Source organism: Camellia sinensis, unplaced genomic scaffold, assembly GCF_055761805.1.
Source record: "Camellia sinensis isolate YWXY unplaced genomic scaffold, ASM5576180v1 Unanchor6, whole genome shotgun sequence".
In the NCBI taxonomy this organism is placed as follows: domain Eukaryota; kingdom Viridiplantae; phylum Streptophyta; class Magnoliopsida; order Ericales; family Theaceae; genus Camellia; species Camellia sinensis.
In genome coordinates, this window is record NW_028129474.1 from 12,889,508 (window position 1) to 12,905,980 (window position 16,473).

Sequence of the window (16,473 nt, forward strand, 5' to 3'; positions counted from 1 at the left end):
CATGCTGGACATATTGAAAGGGTTGATCATAATGAATCATTGTTGAGAAATTGTGATGGTGTGTTGAAGACACATGATTATTTTGCGAAATGAGAAACGTATTTGTGAAAGTGAGAAAGGTATTGTTTATTATTGTTGTCAAGGCATTTTGAAAATAGAGAAGTGTTATGAGATATTAATTATTGCATCTCATTTCCATTTGATTTAATATCACCATTGTCTATGAAGTGAATCATTACCATTGTTGCATTCTCATCATGTTTACTTGAGAAGGATTATATTGTGATGAGAACTAATGGAAATGTGTATGGGGTAAATACGTTGGTAAGTCCGGATAAGGGGTGTAGATGAATTTGATAAGTTGGCCTGAGTATCCAGGGTGAAAGACCCGAAAGTCGCGCAGATAGGTGTCGAGCCTTCTGGTTAATACCGGAAAAAATGACAGTTTGGTAGTACTCGTAGAGTCTACTTGCAGACACCGGCCTAGGAATTACCAGTGTCGTATTTACCACCCCTGTTGATTTAAATATTGAAAGTTTGAAATTGATGAGATTGCATAATACTATTGAGAACATGATGATTTTGAAATAGTGCATTGAAATAAAATGTTCCTTCAATATTGGCACTTGCATGGCATTACATATACATTTTATTTAACGTTGATGAAATTGGCATAACTGTATATACTTTGTGTGAGGAATCTCTACTGGGCTTTATGCTCACCCCTATGGGAATTGGTGCAGGTAAAGATGCGGTGACCCCGCCAAGCTAAGGGCGTGGAGATGTTTTGAAGAAGAGTAGTTTGACTCTTATTTTGTTATGATATCTGTTGTGAGCCAAGGGCTAATGTGTTTGGGTCTGAGAGACCATTATGTGTAACCGGGCTATTGCCTTGGAACTTGTAAGCCCTTAAGGGCCTTATTCATTGTGATTTAATGATTTCTTTTACATGCAGTAGATTCATGTACTAGTGAGTAAACAAATGTATAATGATATGTGAGAATACTTTGGTAAATATTGGAACCATGCAAATGAATTTGAGCAATATCTCATTTTGGAAGTGGTTGATGTAATAGTTTTGTGAGTTTATTTTCGGGACGTGACAGAGGATATCCCGAAGACGGCATTCCGTACACGGCATGGCCATTACGAGTTTCTGGTGATGCCCTTTGGGCTAGCCAATTGTGATAACCCTATTCCGTTTTGTGCTAATTGGTCCTTAATATGAATATGATTATGTGTTTAATGTGATTTTGTGTGCCATCATGTAAAAATATGTGGCTTTGAATTTCTATCTGTTCACCGTAGAAATATCTGTTTGACTATTTGCTTTGGAAATTAGATTGAAGGCCCTATCGGCCACAGAAACTGAAATCGATTGCGCCTTTGTGATTGCGTAATTTTTAGAGCCTACGGTGAAATTTAATTGAAAATTGATTCGGGTCAAATTAATCAGATTAAATTAATGACTTAATGCTCATTATTTTTGTATAAAAACAATGTGTGTGAGTGGGGCTATATTAAAGGCCTTATTATGTTCAATTCCTTCATTTTATATGATTTTGGCTGATTAAACTCTCTAGAGAGTGAGAGAGACCCGAAATTGAGAGAGAAGGGGGGGAATCATCTAAGTTTGCTCTTGAAGCTTGGAAGTCTTGAGGGCTAGCTCAAGAATTAACCATAGTTGTGAAGATTAAGGCTCCTTGGTGAGTAATTCATGAGTTTAATGTTGTAAATTATGTGTTCAAGCTAGTTGGGTTATCAAGAGTGAGGATTGAAATGGAATTGAGTTGGTTTTGTTGGATTAAAGGTCAATATGTGCATGCATGTATGTAATTACTTTGAAATTGCATATTTGAGCACCAAATGCATGATCCATGTAATTTTTTAATTGAAGCTCATGTTCTTGACCATCTCTCTATCGTATAAGTTGAGAATGAGAGTAATAAGTCACATGCATGTGCCATTCATAAGGGTGTAAGTGTTGAATGCATGAAATTGTTATGTTGATAAAGGAATTGGTGGAAAATGAGCCATGCATGTGTTTGATTTATGAAATTGAGCTTCAAAATGTTGTAATTTGATGTTTGTAGCATGTTAGCACAAGTATATTTGAATTATATGCATGAAATGTTGATTGGGATGCTGAAATTGAACTCAAGAACGCTGCTGGAAAAACCCAAAAAATTGATGTCCGCTCGAGCGGGGGAACCGCTGCTCGAGCGTGAAATTCGTGCTCCCAGCATATTTTTGCAGACATGGTTCCCGCTCGAGCGGGGAAGTTGATGCTCAAGCGGGGAGCTATGTAGATAGACTTTCCGCTCGAGCGCCCGAGTTCACGCTTGAGCGTGAATTTGATGCAACTAGTACTTTTGCAGACCTATTGGGCCCGCTCGAGTGGGGACCCTGTTTCTAAAAATTTTGTGTGATCGTTCTGTGTTTCGTTTTCCGTTCTCTTTCACTTGCAAGCACTCTTAGGCATGCATTAAGCATTGTAATTGGGTTAAAGAGATAAGAATGAAGCCTAAAGAGGAATATGTGAATTTAGAACGGATCGAATTGTTTGTGACCCTTTTGTGTTCATGGAATGTGTAAGGTCGAGCTCCAGGGCAAACCAACCAACCGATCACTGTGAGTAATGTCTTAACAAGATATTTGAGATATGTCATTGTCCAATTGTTTACTTTTATGAAAGTTTTGTAAGTTCATTAATTTGTATGGTGGACAACGATTGATATAGATGATTGGGCCGAAGGCCGATTGATATAGATGATTGGGCCGAAGGTCGATTGATATGAATGATTGGGCCGAGGGCCGATTGACATGAATGATTGGGCCGAAGGCCGATTGATACAAGTGATTGGGCCAAAGGCCGTCTGCTGTAACTGTTTCAAAGATTGCTTACGTATTTTCCTTATTCGATATTATTCACTGGGCTTTCGCTCACGCTCATTCATGTACATGTAGGTGAGCCAAGGGACGTCCAGAACCAGCCTCGGTGAAATTATGAGAAACAGTCCAAGTTTTGAGAAGTCAGCCCAAACGTCTCACGCATGAGACTGTCTTCGCCTTTGTCCTTTGTTCATAGTTTTGTTATGTCGGCGAAAGCATTGGACTACTTTTGTATATAAGTCTTGGGTTTGACTGACTTAAACTTGTATGATCCTGTATGTACAGTGTTCTGTGTTAGTACATATTTTGATGTGAGTTATTAACATATAAATGTTTGAAATGTTATGGTGTGCATATAAGCACAGCTCTATGGACAAAGTTTTAAATTTGCTTCCGTTTGGCCCCTTTACTCTGATGAGTTTTGTTTTAGTGGTTTGAGGTCGTAGGTAATCTCGTGATTACTGGCCGGTTATGGCCTTAACCCATAGGGGCGGGTTCGGATCGTGACAGAGTGGTATCAGAGCACGAGTTAATAACTCACACACTTGTCCAAAAGAGCAATAAGCGTCTAGAAAAGATCTAGGATGCATTCATGTGATAAGTATGAATCTGAAAGCATCAAGAATACGCTTAACTGTTAAATGTGAACAACTATGTGTTATACGTTTGTGAACCGCTTGCATTTCAAATTATTTGATTATGCATGCTCTTTAGTGTATGCATACCTGCGTATCTTTTGTATAAAGTATAATGCAAGTTTAATCAGATGGTGAGAACAAGAGGTGATGAGATAGAGGAATCTTCGACTGCCAGACTGGATAGAATGGAAAGACTGATTCAGGAAATGACAGACACGTTGAGGCAACAATAGGAATGGCAACAACAGTGGTAGCAGCCACATCCTCCACCTCCGCCTTCGGCACCTCCTGTGCCAGATAATCAAAATGATGACCGAATCATAGCTCTCACCAAAGAGTTCAAGAAAATGAAACCACCATAGTTCCATGGTGGATTAGATCCTTTGAAAGCTGAAGCTTGGGTCCTCGGCATCGAAAAATTGTTTGAAGTGTTCCCGTGTTCGGAGACACAGAGAGTGCTTCTAGCCACCTTTATGCTAGAAGACAAAGCAAGAAGATGGTGGATGTTAATGCGTGAGAATTACAAAGATGCTGATTGGGCAAAATTTATGGAAATTTTCTATGACAAGTACTTCTCGCAGTGTGTCCGGGATAGGAAGGTGGCAGAATTCATGGAACTGAGGCAAGACAGTATGACTGTAGCCGAGTATGAGGCCAAATTCACTGAATTGGCCAGGTTTGTGCCACACGTGATTGATACAGACTATAAGAAGGCGAGACATTTTGAAGGCGGGCTTCGAAGCGACATTCTAGAGAGGGTGAATGTCTTGAAGCTGAAAACCTACATTAGGGTACTAGACAGGGCCATAATATCAGAAGCTAATATAGCTAGACAAACTAAACCGACAACCAACTGGAAGGGTATTAAAAGGCAGGGCTTCTTTTCAAAGAAGAAGTTTTCAAAGAAGCAAAATACGGGCTCCTCGAATACTTCTAATTCTTCTCGAGATACAACCCCATTGTGTACTACTTGTGGTAACAGGCATCGTGGGGCTTGTTACCGTGTGTCAGGAGCTTGTTTTAATTGTGGTAAACAGGGGTATATGGCCAGAGATTGCAAACAGAACAGTGGAAAATTTGCTGCTAGTTCGACAGCATCAGTCCCAAAACCAGGAAATGCTACGAGATCTACTCCCGCCGGAGATACCGTGAGACAAGGGAGAGTTTTTGCGCTTGTTCCGAGCGATACCCGGAATGCCAACGCAGTTGTCTCAGGTACCATTTCTATGTGTAATCAGGACACCTTTGTATTAATTGACTCTGGATCAACACACTCATTTGTAACATGTGCATTTACATCTAGATTGAACAGACCTTTAGAATTACTGCCATATCTGCTATGTGTGTCTGCTCTATCTGGGGAATCTATATTGTGTGAATCTATATACCGATTTTGTGATATGCGTGTTGAGGATGCTATCCTACATGTAGATTTGTTACCCTTGAACTTTAGGCATTTCGATGTAATTTTGGGCATGGATTGGTTGACCAAATATTGTGCCACCATTGATTGTGTAACAAAACGGGTTGTGTTTAAACCACCAGAACATAAAGAGATTGTGTTTGTGGGTAATGGGGTAGTGCCTTCACCTTATTTGATATCTGCAATGAAAGCATATAAACTGATCAGGAAAGGGTGCCAGGGTTATTTGTGCTATGTGCTGTCTGAACAATCTATGAATGTTGAATTGAATGATATCCCTATTGTTAGAGAATTTCCAGATGTGTTTCCAAATGAATTACCGGGGGAATTGGTAGACAGGGAGATAGAGTTTACTATTGAAACTGTGCCAGGCACCCAGCCCATTTCTAAAACTCCTTACAGAATGGCTACTACCAAAATGAAAGAATTGAAAGAACAATTGCAAGACCTGCTTGACAAGGGGTTTATTCGACCTAGCACTTCGCCCTGGGGTGCACCGGTGTTGTTTATGAAAAAGAAAGATGGAACCCTACGCTTGTGTATCGACTATCGAGAATTGAACAAGGTAACAATAAAGAATAAATATCCCTTACCCCGTATTGATGACCTATTTGACCAGTTGCAGGGATCACAAGTGTTTTCCAAGATTGATTTGAGATCCGGGTATCATCAGTTGAAGGTAAAGGCAGAAGATGTTGAGAAAACTGCATTCAGAATGAGGTATGGACATTTTGAGTTTCTTGTTATGCCATTTGGAGTGACTAATGCTCCGCCAGCATTTATGGACCTAATGAACCGAATTTTTAAAACCTACCTTGACGAATTTGTTGTGGTTTTTATTGATGACATTTTGATATACTCTAAAGATAGACTTGAACACAAACAGCATTTGAGAACTGTCCTGCAAATACTTAGGGAAAGGAAATTGTTTGCTAAACTAAAGAAATGTGAGTTTTGGTTGGATGAAGTTGTTTTCTTAGGGCATGTGATCAACAAGGAGGGGATTTCAGTGGACCCACAGAAAATAGAGGCAATTGTGAACTGGTTTACATCGACCAATGTAACAGAAGTCCACAGTTTTATGGGTTTAGCTGGGTACTATAGCAGGTATGTGAAAGATTTTTCGAAAATAGCTATGCCTCTTACCCAACTGACGCGCAAAGGGCAACCTTTTGTGTGGAACAATGAAAGAGAATTAGCCTTTAATGAATTGAAAACTAGATTGACCATTGCACCGATTTTGACACTGCCATCAGGTACGGAAAATTTTGTAATTTTTAGTGATGCGTCTTATAAAGGTTTGGGTTGTGTGCTAATACAGAACGGAAGGTTATTGCTTATGCCTCCCAACAGTTGAGGCCGCACGAGAAGAACTACCCAACACACGACTTAGAATTGGCCACAGTTGTTTTTGCTTTGAAAATCTGGTGGCATTATTTGTACGGGGCAAAGTGTGAAGTCTACACGGATCACAAAAGTCTAAAATACTTCTTCACACAGAAGGAGTTGAATATGCGATAGAGGAGATGGCTGGAATTGATAAAGGATTATGATTTAGAGATTCGGTATCACCCCGGGAAAGCTAACACAGTTGCTGACGCCTTGAGCAGAAAATCAATAGGGAGTATGGCTTGTTTGCTTACTGAACAGAGAGAGATTTTGCAAGATTTTGAGAAGTCTGAAATTGAAGTGGTAATGTGTGAACAGGGTGGATTGATAGCCGCTATTACAGCCGAGCCGGCAATCATTGAAGAAATCAAGCAGAAACAGAAAGAGGATGAATTCCTCAAGAAAGTGATTGATGAATTTGAGACAAGTCCGAAAGTGGAGTTCAGTATTGAAAACGAAGTGTTGAAATTCCGAAACCGAATGTGTGTCCCTGATATCCCGAAACTAAAGAAGAGGGCTTTAGATGAAGCCCACAGATCCGTGTTTGCTATGCATCCGGGCAATAATAAAATGTATCGGGATTTGAAACAAACCTATTGGTGGCCTAAAATGAAGAAGGAGATTGCAGAATATGTGTCCAAATGTCTTCAGTGTCAGCAAGTTAAAGCTGAACATCAGAAACCGGGCGGTCTACTGCAACCTCTCCCTATTCCTGAGTGGAAGTGGGAACATGTGACTATGGATTTCGTTGCTGGCCTATCTTGGACTTCTCGAGGTATGGATTCTATTTGGGTTGTAGTTGATAGACTGACTAAATCTGCACATTTTCTACCTGTTAGAACTACGTTTAATGCTTATAGATTAGCTACCATATATGTTGATGAGATTGTCTGTTTACACGGAGTTCCGATATCTATTATGTCGGATAGAGATCCGAAATTTGTATCTAGATTGTGGAAAAGTTTTCAGGAAGCTATGGGGACAGAACTAAGGTTCAGTACTGCATTCCACCCACAGACAGATGGGCAATCAGAACGAACAATACAGACTTTGGAAGATATGCTTCGAATGTGTGTTTTAGATTTTCAGGGAGTTGGGAAGACTATTTGCCACTTGTAGAATTTGCATACAATATCAGCTTCCACTCTAGCATTGGTATGGCACCGTACGAGGCTTTATATGGTAGGCGGTGTAGATCACCAATTTGTTGGACAGAAGTCGGGGATAGAGCTTTACTTGGGCCTGAAATTGTGCAAGACACTTCTGAGAAAATCAAGATTATTCGACAAAGGCTCAAAACAGCTCAGGACCGACAAAAGAATTATGCAGATGTTCAGAGAAGTCCTCTTGAGTATGAGGTTGGTGACCATGTGTTTATCCGTGTATCTCTGATGAAAGGCCAAGTCAGGTTTGGAAAAAAGGGCAAGTTGTCGCCCCGTTACATTGGGTCGTTTCAAATTTTGGAAAGGCTTGGTCCGGTTGCCTATAGAGTTGCTTTGCCACTGGGATTCGAACAAATCCATAATGTGTTTCATGTGTCGATGTTGAGGGGTTACCTCCGAGACCTGTTTCATGTGATTGATTATCACCGGGTAGCTATTGATGAAAATATGCAGTAGGCCGAATAGCCGGAGTGAATCGTCGACCGGCAAGTGAAACAACTGAGAAGCAAGTCCATCCCAATGGTGAAAGTGGAATGGAAAGAACACTATGGGATGGATGCCACATGGGAAAAGGAGGATGAAATGCGACTACGCTATCCACATTTGTTTCCTGACGAAGGTAAAATAAGTTTGAGGGACCAAACTTCCTAAAGGGGGGAAGACTGTGATAACCCTATTCCGTTTTGTGCTAATTGGTCCTTAATATGAATATGATTATGTGTTTAATGTGATTTTGTGTGCCATCATGTGAAAATATGTGGCTTTGAATTTCTATCTGTTCACCGTAGGAATATCTGTTTGACTATCTGCTTTGGAAATTAGATTGAAGGCCCTATTGGCCACAGAAACTGAAATTGATTGCGCCTTTGTGATTAGCGTAATTTTTAGAGCCTACGGTGAAATTTAATTGAAAATTAATTCGGGTCAAATTAATCAGATTAAATTAATGACTTAATGCTCATTATTTTTGTATAAAAACAATGTGTGTGAGTGGGGCTATATTAAAGGCCTTATTATGTTCAATTCCTTCATTTTATATGATTTTGGCTGATTAAACTCTCTAGAGAGTGAGAGAGACCCGAAATTGAGAGAGAAGGAGGGGAATCATCTAAGTTTTCTCTTGAAGCTTGGAAGTCATGAGGGCTAGCTCAAGATTTAACCATAGTTGTGAAGATTAAGGCTCCTTGGTGAGTAATTCATGAGTTTAATGTTGTAAATTATGTATTCAAGCTAGTTGGGTAATCAAGAGTGAGGATTGAAATGGAATTGAGTTGGTTTTGTTGGATTAAAGGTCAATATGTGCATGCATGTATGTAATTACTTTGAAATTGCATATTTGAGCACCAAATGCATGATCCATGTAAGTTTTTAATTGAAGCTCATGTTCTTGACCATCTCTCCATCATACAAGTTGAGAATGAGAGTAATAAGTCACATGCATGTGCCATTCATAAGGGTGTAAGTGTTGAATGCATGAAATTGTTATGTTGATAAAGGAATTGGTGGAAAATGAGCCATGCATGTGTTTGATTTATGAAATTAAGCTTCAAAATGTTGTAATTTGATGTTTGTAGCATGTTAGCACAAGTATATTTGAATTATATGCATGAAATGTTGATTGGGATGCTGAAATTGAACTCAAGAACGCTGCTGGAAAAACCCAAAAAATTGATGTCCGCTCGAGCGGGGGAACCGCTGCTCGAGCGTGAAATTCGTGCTCCCAGCATATTTTTGCAGACATGGTTCCCGCTCGAGCGGGGAAGTTGATGCTCAAGCGGGGAGCTATGTAGATAGACTTTCCGCTCGAGCGCCCGAGTTCACGCTTGAGCGTGAATTTGATGCAACTAGTACTTTTGCAGACCTATTGGGCCCGCTCGAGTGGGGACCCTGTTTCTAAAAATTTTGTGTGATCGTTCTGTGTTTCGTTTTCCGTTCTCTTTCACTTGCAAGCACTCTTAGGCATGCATTAAGCATTGTAATTGGGTTAAAGAGATAAGAATGAAGCCTAAAGAGGAATATGTGAATTTAGAACGGATCGAATTGTTTGTGACCCTTTTGTGTTCATGGAATGTGTAGGGTCGAGCTCCAGGGCAAACAAACCAACCGATCACTGTGAGTAATGTCTTAACAAGATATTTGAGATATGTCATTGTCCAATTGTTTACTTTTATGAAAGTTTTGTAAGTTCATTAATTTGTATGGTGGACAACGATTGATATAGATGATTGGGCCGAAGGCCGATTGATGTAGATGATTGGGCCGAAGGCCGATTGACATGAATGATTGGGCCGAAGGCCGATTGACATGAATGATTGGGCCGAAGGCCGATTGATACATGTGATTGGGTCAAAGGCCATCTGCTATAACTGTTTCAAAGATTGCTTACGTATCTTCCTTATTCGATATTATTCACTGGGCTTTCGTTCACGCTCATTCATGTACATGTAGGTAAGCCAAGGGGCGTCCAGAACCAGCCTCGGTGAAATTATGAGAAACAGTCCAAGTTTTGAGGAGTCAGTCCAAACGTCTTACGCACGAGACTTTCTATGCCTTTGTCCTTTGTTCATAGTTTTGTTATGTCGGCGAAAGCATTGGACTACTTTTGTATATAGGTCTTAGGTTCGACTAACTTAAACTTGTATGATCCTGTATGTACAGTGTTCTGTGTTAGTACATATTTTGATGTGAGTTATTAACGTATAAATGTTTGAAATGTTATGGTGTGCGTATAAGCACAGCTCTATGGACAAAGTTTTAAATTTGCTTCCGTTTGGCCCCTTTACTCTGATGAGTTTTGTTTTAGTGGTTTGAGGCCGTAGGTAATCTCGTGATTACTGGCCGGTTATGGCCTTAACCCATAGGGGCGGGTTCGGGTCGTGACATTAATGCTCTAGTTGTGTTTATTGATTTGATGAATTGGATCTTCCGTGAGTTCCTAGATCATTTTGTGGACGACATCTTGATTTACTCACCCTCCGATGAGGAGCACGAAGAACACTTGCGAGTGGTGCTTGAGTTGCTTAGAGCCCATAAATTGTACGCTAAGTTTAGGAAGTGTAAGTTCTGGCTGAAAAAGGTTAAATTCTTAGGCCATGTAGTATTCGCGGAAGGGGTGACTGTAGATTCATCCAAGATAAAGGCAATGCAAGATTGGGTACGACCTATGAATGCTTTTGAAATTCGTAGTTTCTTGGGATTGGCCGAGTATTACCGTCGGTTTGTAAAGGATTTCTCTAGGCTAGCCTCACCTTTGACTAGGCTGACGAGGAAGGGAATCAAGTTTGTATGGAGTGAGTCTTATGAGAAGTCGTTCCAAGAGCTTAAGGTTAGACTCACCACTGTTCCAGTGTTGATTATTCTGGAGAGGGGCTTGGGCTATTCAGTATATTGTGATACCTCACGAGAAGGTTTGGGTTGTGTATTGATGCAAGAGGGGAAGGTAGTAGTCCATGGCTCATGGCAATCGAAGACACATGAGATGAATTATCCTACCCATGACCTAGAGTTAGCAGCAATGATCTTTGCTTTGAAAATTTGGAGGCATTATCTATATGGGGAGAAATTTGAGGTGTTTTCTGATCACAAGAGTCTGAAATATCTGTTTTTACAAAAGGACTTGAATTTGAGGTAGAGAAGGTGGATGGAGTTCATAGAGGATTAAGATTTCGAGTTGCATTATCATCCAGGGAAGGCCAACGTTGTGGCCGATGCTTTAAGTAGGAAATCAATTAGCAGTGTAGCTTGTATCGCTATCCGAGAATGGAAGATTTTGGGTACTCTTGGTGAGTTTGACTTGTATCTGGGAGAGTCTGCTTGTCACGATCCAAACTTGCCCCTAAAAGTTTGGACATGACCGGCTTGGACATAGACCTCAAAACCAAATAAATCAATAATCAATAAACATCCTATACAATATTGGGGCCTAAAACGGAAGCAATTAATAATCAAATTTGATGTCCATTGAGCAGTGTTTAAATGCCAGGATCACAAAACATTTCCATCACATATCTTAGTATATACATAAGTCACATCCATATGTATACATATACAAGCCCAACCCAATGAATGGGGGGTATAGCCAAAAACATCAAATGATTAAAAGTTATACATGTTAATCTACGTTTAACAAAAGTATTAATGACCCAACATTGTGTACTATAAAAGGAACTCTACAAAAGGCAAAAAAGGTTTCGCTTCAATTGATTTGACACAACGGGGTCGACAAAAGAGCTGTTGAAGCTGGACTAGGGCTGGTCCCCAGGCTGATTACCTACATAATCATACATAATATAGCATGAGCGAAGCTTAGTGAATAATAGCAATGTAAGGAAAACTCATGTAAATAAGCATAAGACACAATGAACATAATATTATAAGTCATGTGCTTGTTTTGGTTCTGAATTCACTCCCAAAACGGCCTCGGGCCCAACATATCAACAGCTGTTCAAAACATTAGAGGGTAGATGGAACATCGACATATCTCCATCTCCCTCGGCCTTAGGCTATGAGTCATAAACAATTCATATCGTTATAGGGTCGATGGAACACCGGCATATCCCCATCTCCCTCGGCCTTAGGGCCACCAATAATAAGTAGCTCACGTCAGAACGGCCTCAGGCCCATTATTGTAACAGAAACAAAACGACCTCGGGTCCATATTAATACCATTGTTCAATCATTTTGGTTCAAGTGTTCCAATCGTCCACAATACCAAGACATATGCCATTCACTAGTAACAATATACAAATGATAATCACCGGAAGTAAATGAAACATAACATTACATTACTATTACTCACTGTGATGTGGAGGAGCAACAACCCCTTCCTGTACGTGACCTAGACATAGCATACAACTCGTAAGTAAGCCACTTTTCTTTAGTCTTTTTCTTTTACTCAATATCCGATTCGTTCATCTCTTATTTAATTATAAGCATTTTAGAAGGACTACATGTACATATTAGCAGTTGTAGAGGGTCTAACAGAGAAAAAGAAGCATACATAATTTTTTCCCTTGGGATGCACGTGCGGAAGTCCTTCACCGCATGTACGGGAAAGTGGGCCGCACGTGCGGCTTCGCACATGCCTTTATTTTAGAATTTCAAATTCTCCTCATCTGTTTTCTGCACGTGCGGTTGTGCCTCCTTGTAGACACCCCATTTTTGACCGTCCTCAAGACTTAGACGTCATCGTTTGAACACTCGATGATCACCCATGTTTGTGTTCGTCTTGAGTTCTCGGAGGTTTCGGTTACGCGCCTTGCCTCAAGACCTCTCGACTTGTTTGTTTTGTGTTTGGTTTTGCACCAAACACTTGTTGTTTTGCTTATGAGGGTGGGAAATAGCTTGTTGGCCATCCCCACACCTCACCGGCCATGGCCTGAGGCCACCGGCCCTGTTTTCTTGCTACCGGCCAAAAGTGTTGGCCGGTCGGCAGTGTTTTTGGTCGGTCGGCCATTATTTTGATCAATCGGCCACTTTTCCTGGCCGAGACCTTTTCTTGAGGGAGCTTGACCCTTTTGAACCTTTGTTTTAGCTTCTTGAGAAAGCTTGAACCTTTTAAACCCTTGTTTTAGCTTCTTGAGGAAGCTTGACCCTTTTGCTCCAAGCTTCCAAGAGAAGCTTGAACCTTTCTTAGCTTCTTGAGGAAGCTTGACCCCTTTGCTCTAGCTTCCTCAAGAAGCTTGACCCTTTTTGCTTTCACTTCTAAGAGAAGCTTGGCCCCTTTGCTCCAAGCTTCTAAGAGAAGCTTGGACCTTTGTTTCTCTATAAAAGAGGGCCTCTCCTTCCATTTCAAGGGTTGAAAAATCTGATATATAAAATATATATATCACTCTCTCTCTATATCTCTCTCTCTCTCTACATTTGTGCGGGTTAGAGTGTTCCAAAGTGAGTTTTTGTTCTTGTTTTTGCACTAGAACACTTAGGAGTACACTACTTTTTCGTTACTAAGGTGCTAAGGAGTTGTTTGAGGGGTTTTTGAGTTGGTTTTGATCCAAAGAGGCTGCTGGTTTGGTGTTTTTGGAAGTGGTCTTCAAGGGTAACTCCTTTTCCCTCTTTTATTCCCCATTTTTGTACACACTTTTAGCCTATCTTTCATGCTGATTTAAGCTTAGCTATAAACTGAAATTTTTTTGTATTTGCATTCTTTTGAAGTTTGTTTAAGATCACTTTTGTGTTTGGGGTTGTTTACCCCCTCTTAGGCCTTGTTTGGCCTTTTTTTGTGCTTTTTTTTTGTGAGCTCCGGGACCACCTTGTATTGGCCTCCTCACCACTGAAATCTAGAGGTATTTTAGTGGTGAGGATGGTGTTTTGAGGTCCTAAGAAGGAGAGGGCCATCCCCTCTCCTTGTTGTCTTCAAAACTTGTCATTTTAGCCTCATGTGTGAGCACCTTTCTTAAGTTCATGTTGGCCATGTCGTAGCTGGTATTTGTGGTTATTTTTCCATGTTATATCTCTGTTTCAAGTTGGTTTAGACACACCATGCGTGCTTTGCATACTTGTCTTGTAATGCCATAAAATTGCCTTAACATGCTTTGTGCTTTGAGCCTTGTTTCTAGAATGATTTTGGCTTAGCTTTGTGAAGCTTTTATGCATGTTTAGATGTGCTTGAGGTCTGATTTTGGTTATTTGGGTCGTCCATGACTTGCTCTGTATAGCTACCATGCAACCTAGCTTGTAGGCTTTGAGTATTGGATCCTCTAGCATGCTTTACTTGCACTTTTTTAGTGGTTTGGAACCACTTATCATGTCATTTCAGTCCATATAGCATGCTTGTATACTTGCATTTATGGCTCCTTTGATGCTTTAAAAGGTTTATGTTTTATACTCCATGTTTGGACCTTTATGCATGCCTTTAGACTTAGGCCATTTAGATGCCATCTAAGTGTGTTTTGGGCCTTGTCTCGACCTACATTGGGACTGTTTTGAGTCCCCTCGACCCTTTGGGACTCGCCTTGCATAGCCATGGTTTGATCCCTTAGATTAGCCTTAGGCCTTGGGCTTGGTTGCATGCTATGCTTGCCTTGTTTAATTGGTTTGGCACCTTTTCTAACATGATTTCAGAGCTTGCTATGCTTGCCTTATGTCCATGTTCATCCCTTTTAAGTGTGCTTAAAAGTCCCCTCTTTGTGCTCAAGTGTTAGACCATGTTCGCATGCATGTTTGTATGTAAATTTGCCTTCATTTCCATAGCATTTTGGCTAATTATTTGGACATGGCTGAGGCTTGTCCATGTTAGTTTAAGTCAACCGTTTGCATGTTGTTCAAATGTTGTTACATTGCTTCATGCTTGCATGTTTTGGTTGCATAGTGTTTTGCATGCTCATTGCTTGCATTATTGATACATGCTTAGCTACATGGCATTTTGTTGCATTGCTTGAGCTATATGGCATGTTGTTGTATGCTTAGGTCGTAATGCATTTGGCATGCATTCTCTCTTTTAGTTGCCTAACATGTCGTTGCATGTTTTGCCATTGATATGTTGTTACATGCTTGCATGTGTGCATGTTTGCCCTCATGTTCATATTGCATGCTTAGCTTTCATGCTTAGGTTGCATTTGGCATGCATGCCTTGCCTCTTGAATCACCATGATAGAGGTTGGGCCCCTTAGGTGTTTGTGTGCATTTCATTTGACATCAAAATGCACAACTTGACACCTCGAACCATCATGCATTGAAATGCGCGATTGGTGGTCCGAGAGTCGAGGACCAAACTCCCTTGAGTTCATAACATGATAGGGAGGGTGGTGGTGCAAACATTTGCTTGAAAATGCATTGCCATGCCTAGTTTGCCCTTTGCTGCTGTCAAAACAGGATTCTGCAGGAAGATATGGTCGACCGACCATATTGAGTGCCGGCCGACTAAATATATTTGGCCGAGAGCCATACCAATGGTCGATGACCAGTTTTCCCTGGCCGGTGGTGTTTCCTCTTGGTCAGTGACCTTCCACAGTGATCAGGAAGTGATTCTGGAGCATCATTGAGACTTGCACAATTTTCAGAGGAGCAGAGCATGGTAAACAGAGGCAGCTTGTGCATGGCGATGGATTTCTGAGCGGAGCCGAGCATGCATACATTCATCCCTCTTCCCGAGGCTATTTTACTGCTTTCAGTAGCTTAATTAATTTGTCAATTAGTTAGGTGGTTTTGTAATTAAGTAATTAGCTTGTTAGTTGATTAATTTGTATTATTCATTTGGTCCCTCTGAGAGAGGGCAAATTGTGTAATAAGCATGCGTGTGTGTGATGCATGTCTTCCAACCCCACGTCTTTCTCCCTTTTATTTACCAGCTTTCGATGGTTGGATTTAGGACATATTTCAATTAGCATCCTTATGCTATGCATGTTTGCATCATTCATATGTCTTGCATGCACTGGGCTCGGCGCATCATGCTAACTGCATTGTATTTCAATTCCAATTTGAATACATGTATCAAGTTGCATTTCACATGACATCTTAGAATAGCCGAGCCTATTCCTAGTTGCATTTTTCATGTATTGCATTAGCCATCTTAACATGAACTAGGATCATGCATTTGATTACTAACTAGTTTCTATTTTGGCTTGGAGTACTAGGTAAGCATTTACGCTTTAGCATCCTTGCATATGTGTGAGTGTTGCCATGATAGCATGCTTACCATGAGACTAACTGCTTATGTGATTAACTGCCTGAATGCTTGTGGGTGAAGGTTGGATTGCTTGAATTGGGACAATTCATTAAAATTCGTATTTTTAGCCTACATGCGAGTAGCAAACCTCAAACCATTTTCCAAACAAACGGATATGCGATGCTTTGTTCCAAATTAGGCGATCTAGTCTATTCTCGTGTGTTGTGCGCATCACATAGTAAATTCTAGCTAATTAATTGGAATAAGAACACATATGTATTCAAAACAAAATATCATGCTTAGTACAGACTGATCTTCGGATCGGGCGAGCGGGGGTGCTCATTGCTGACCTTCCCCAATCAT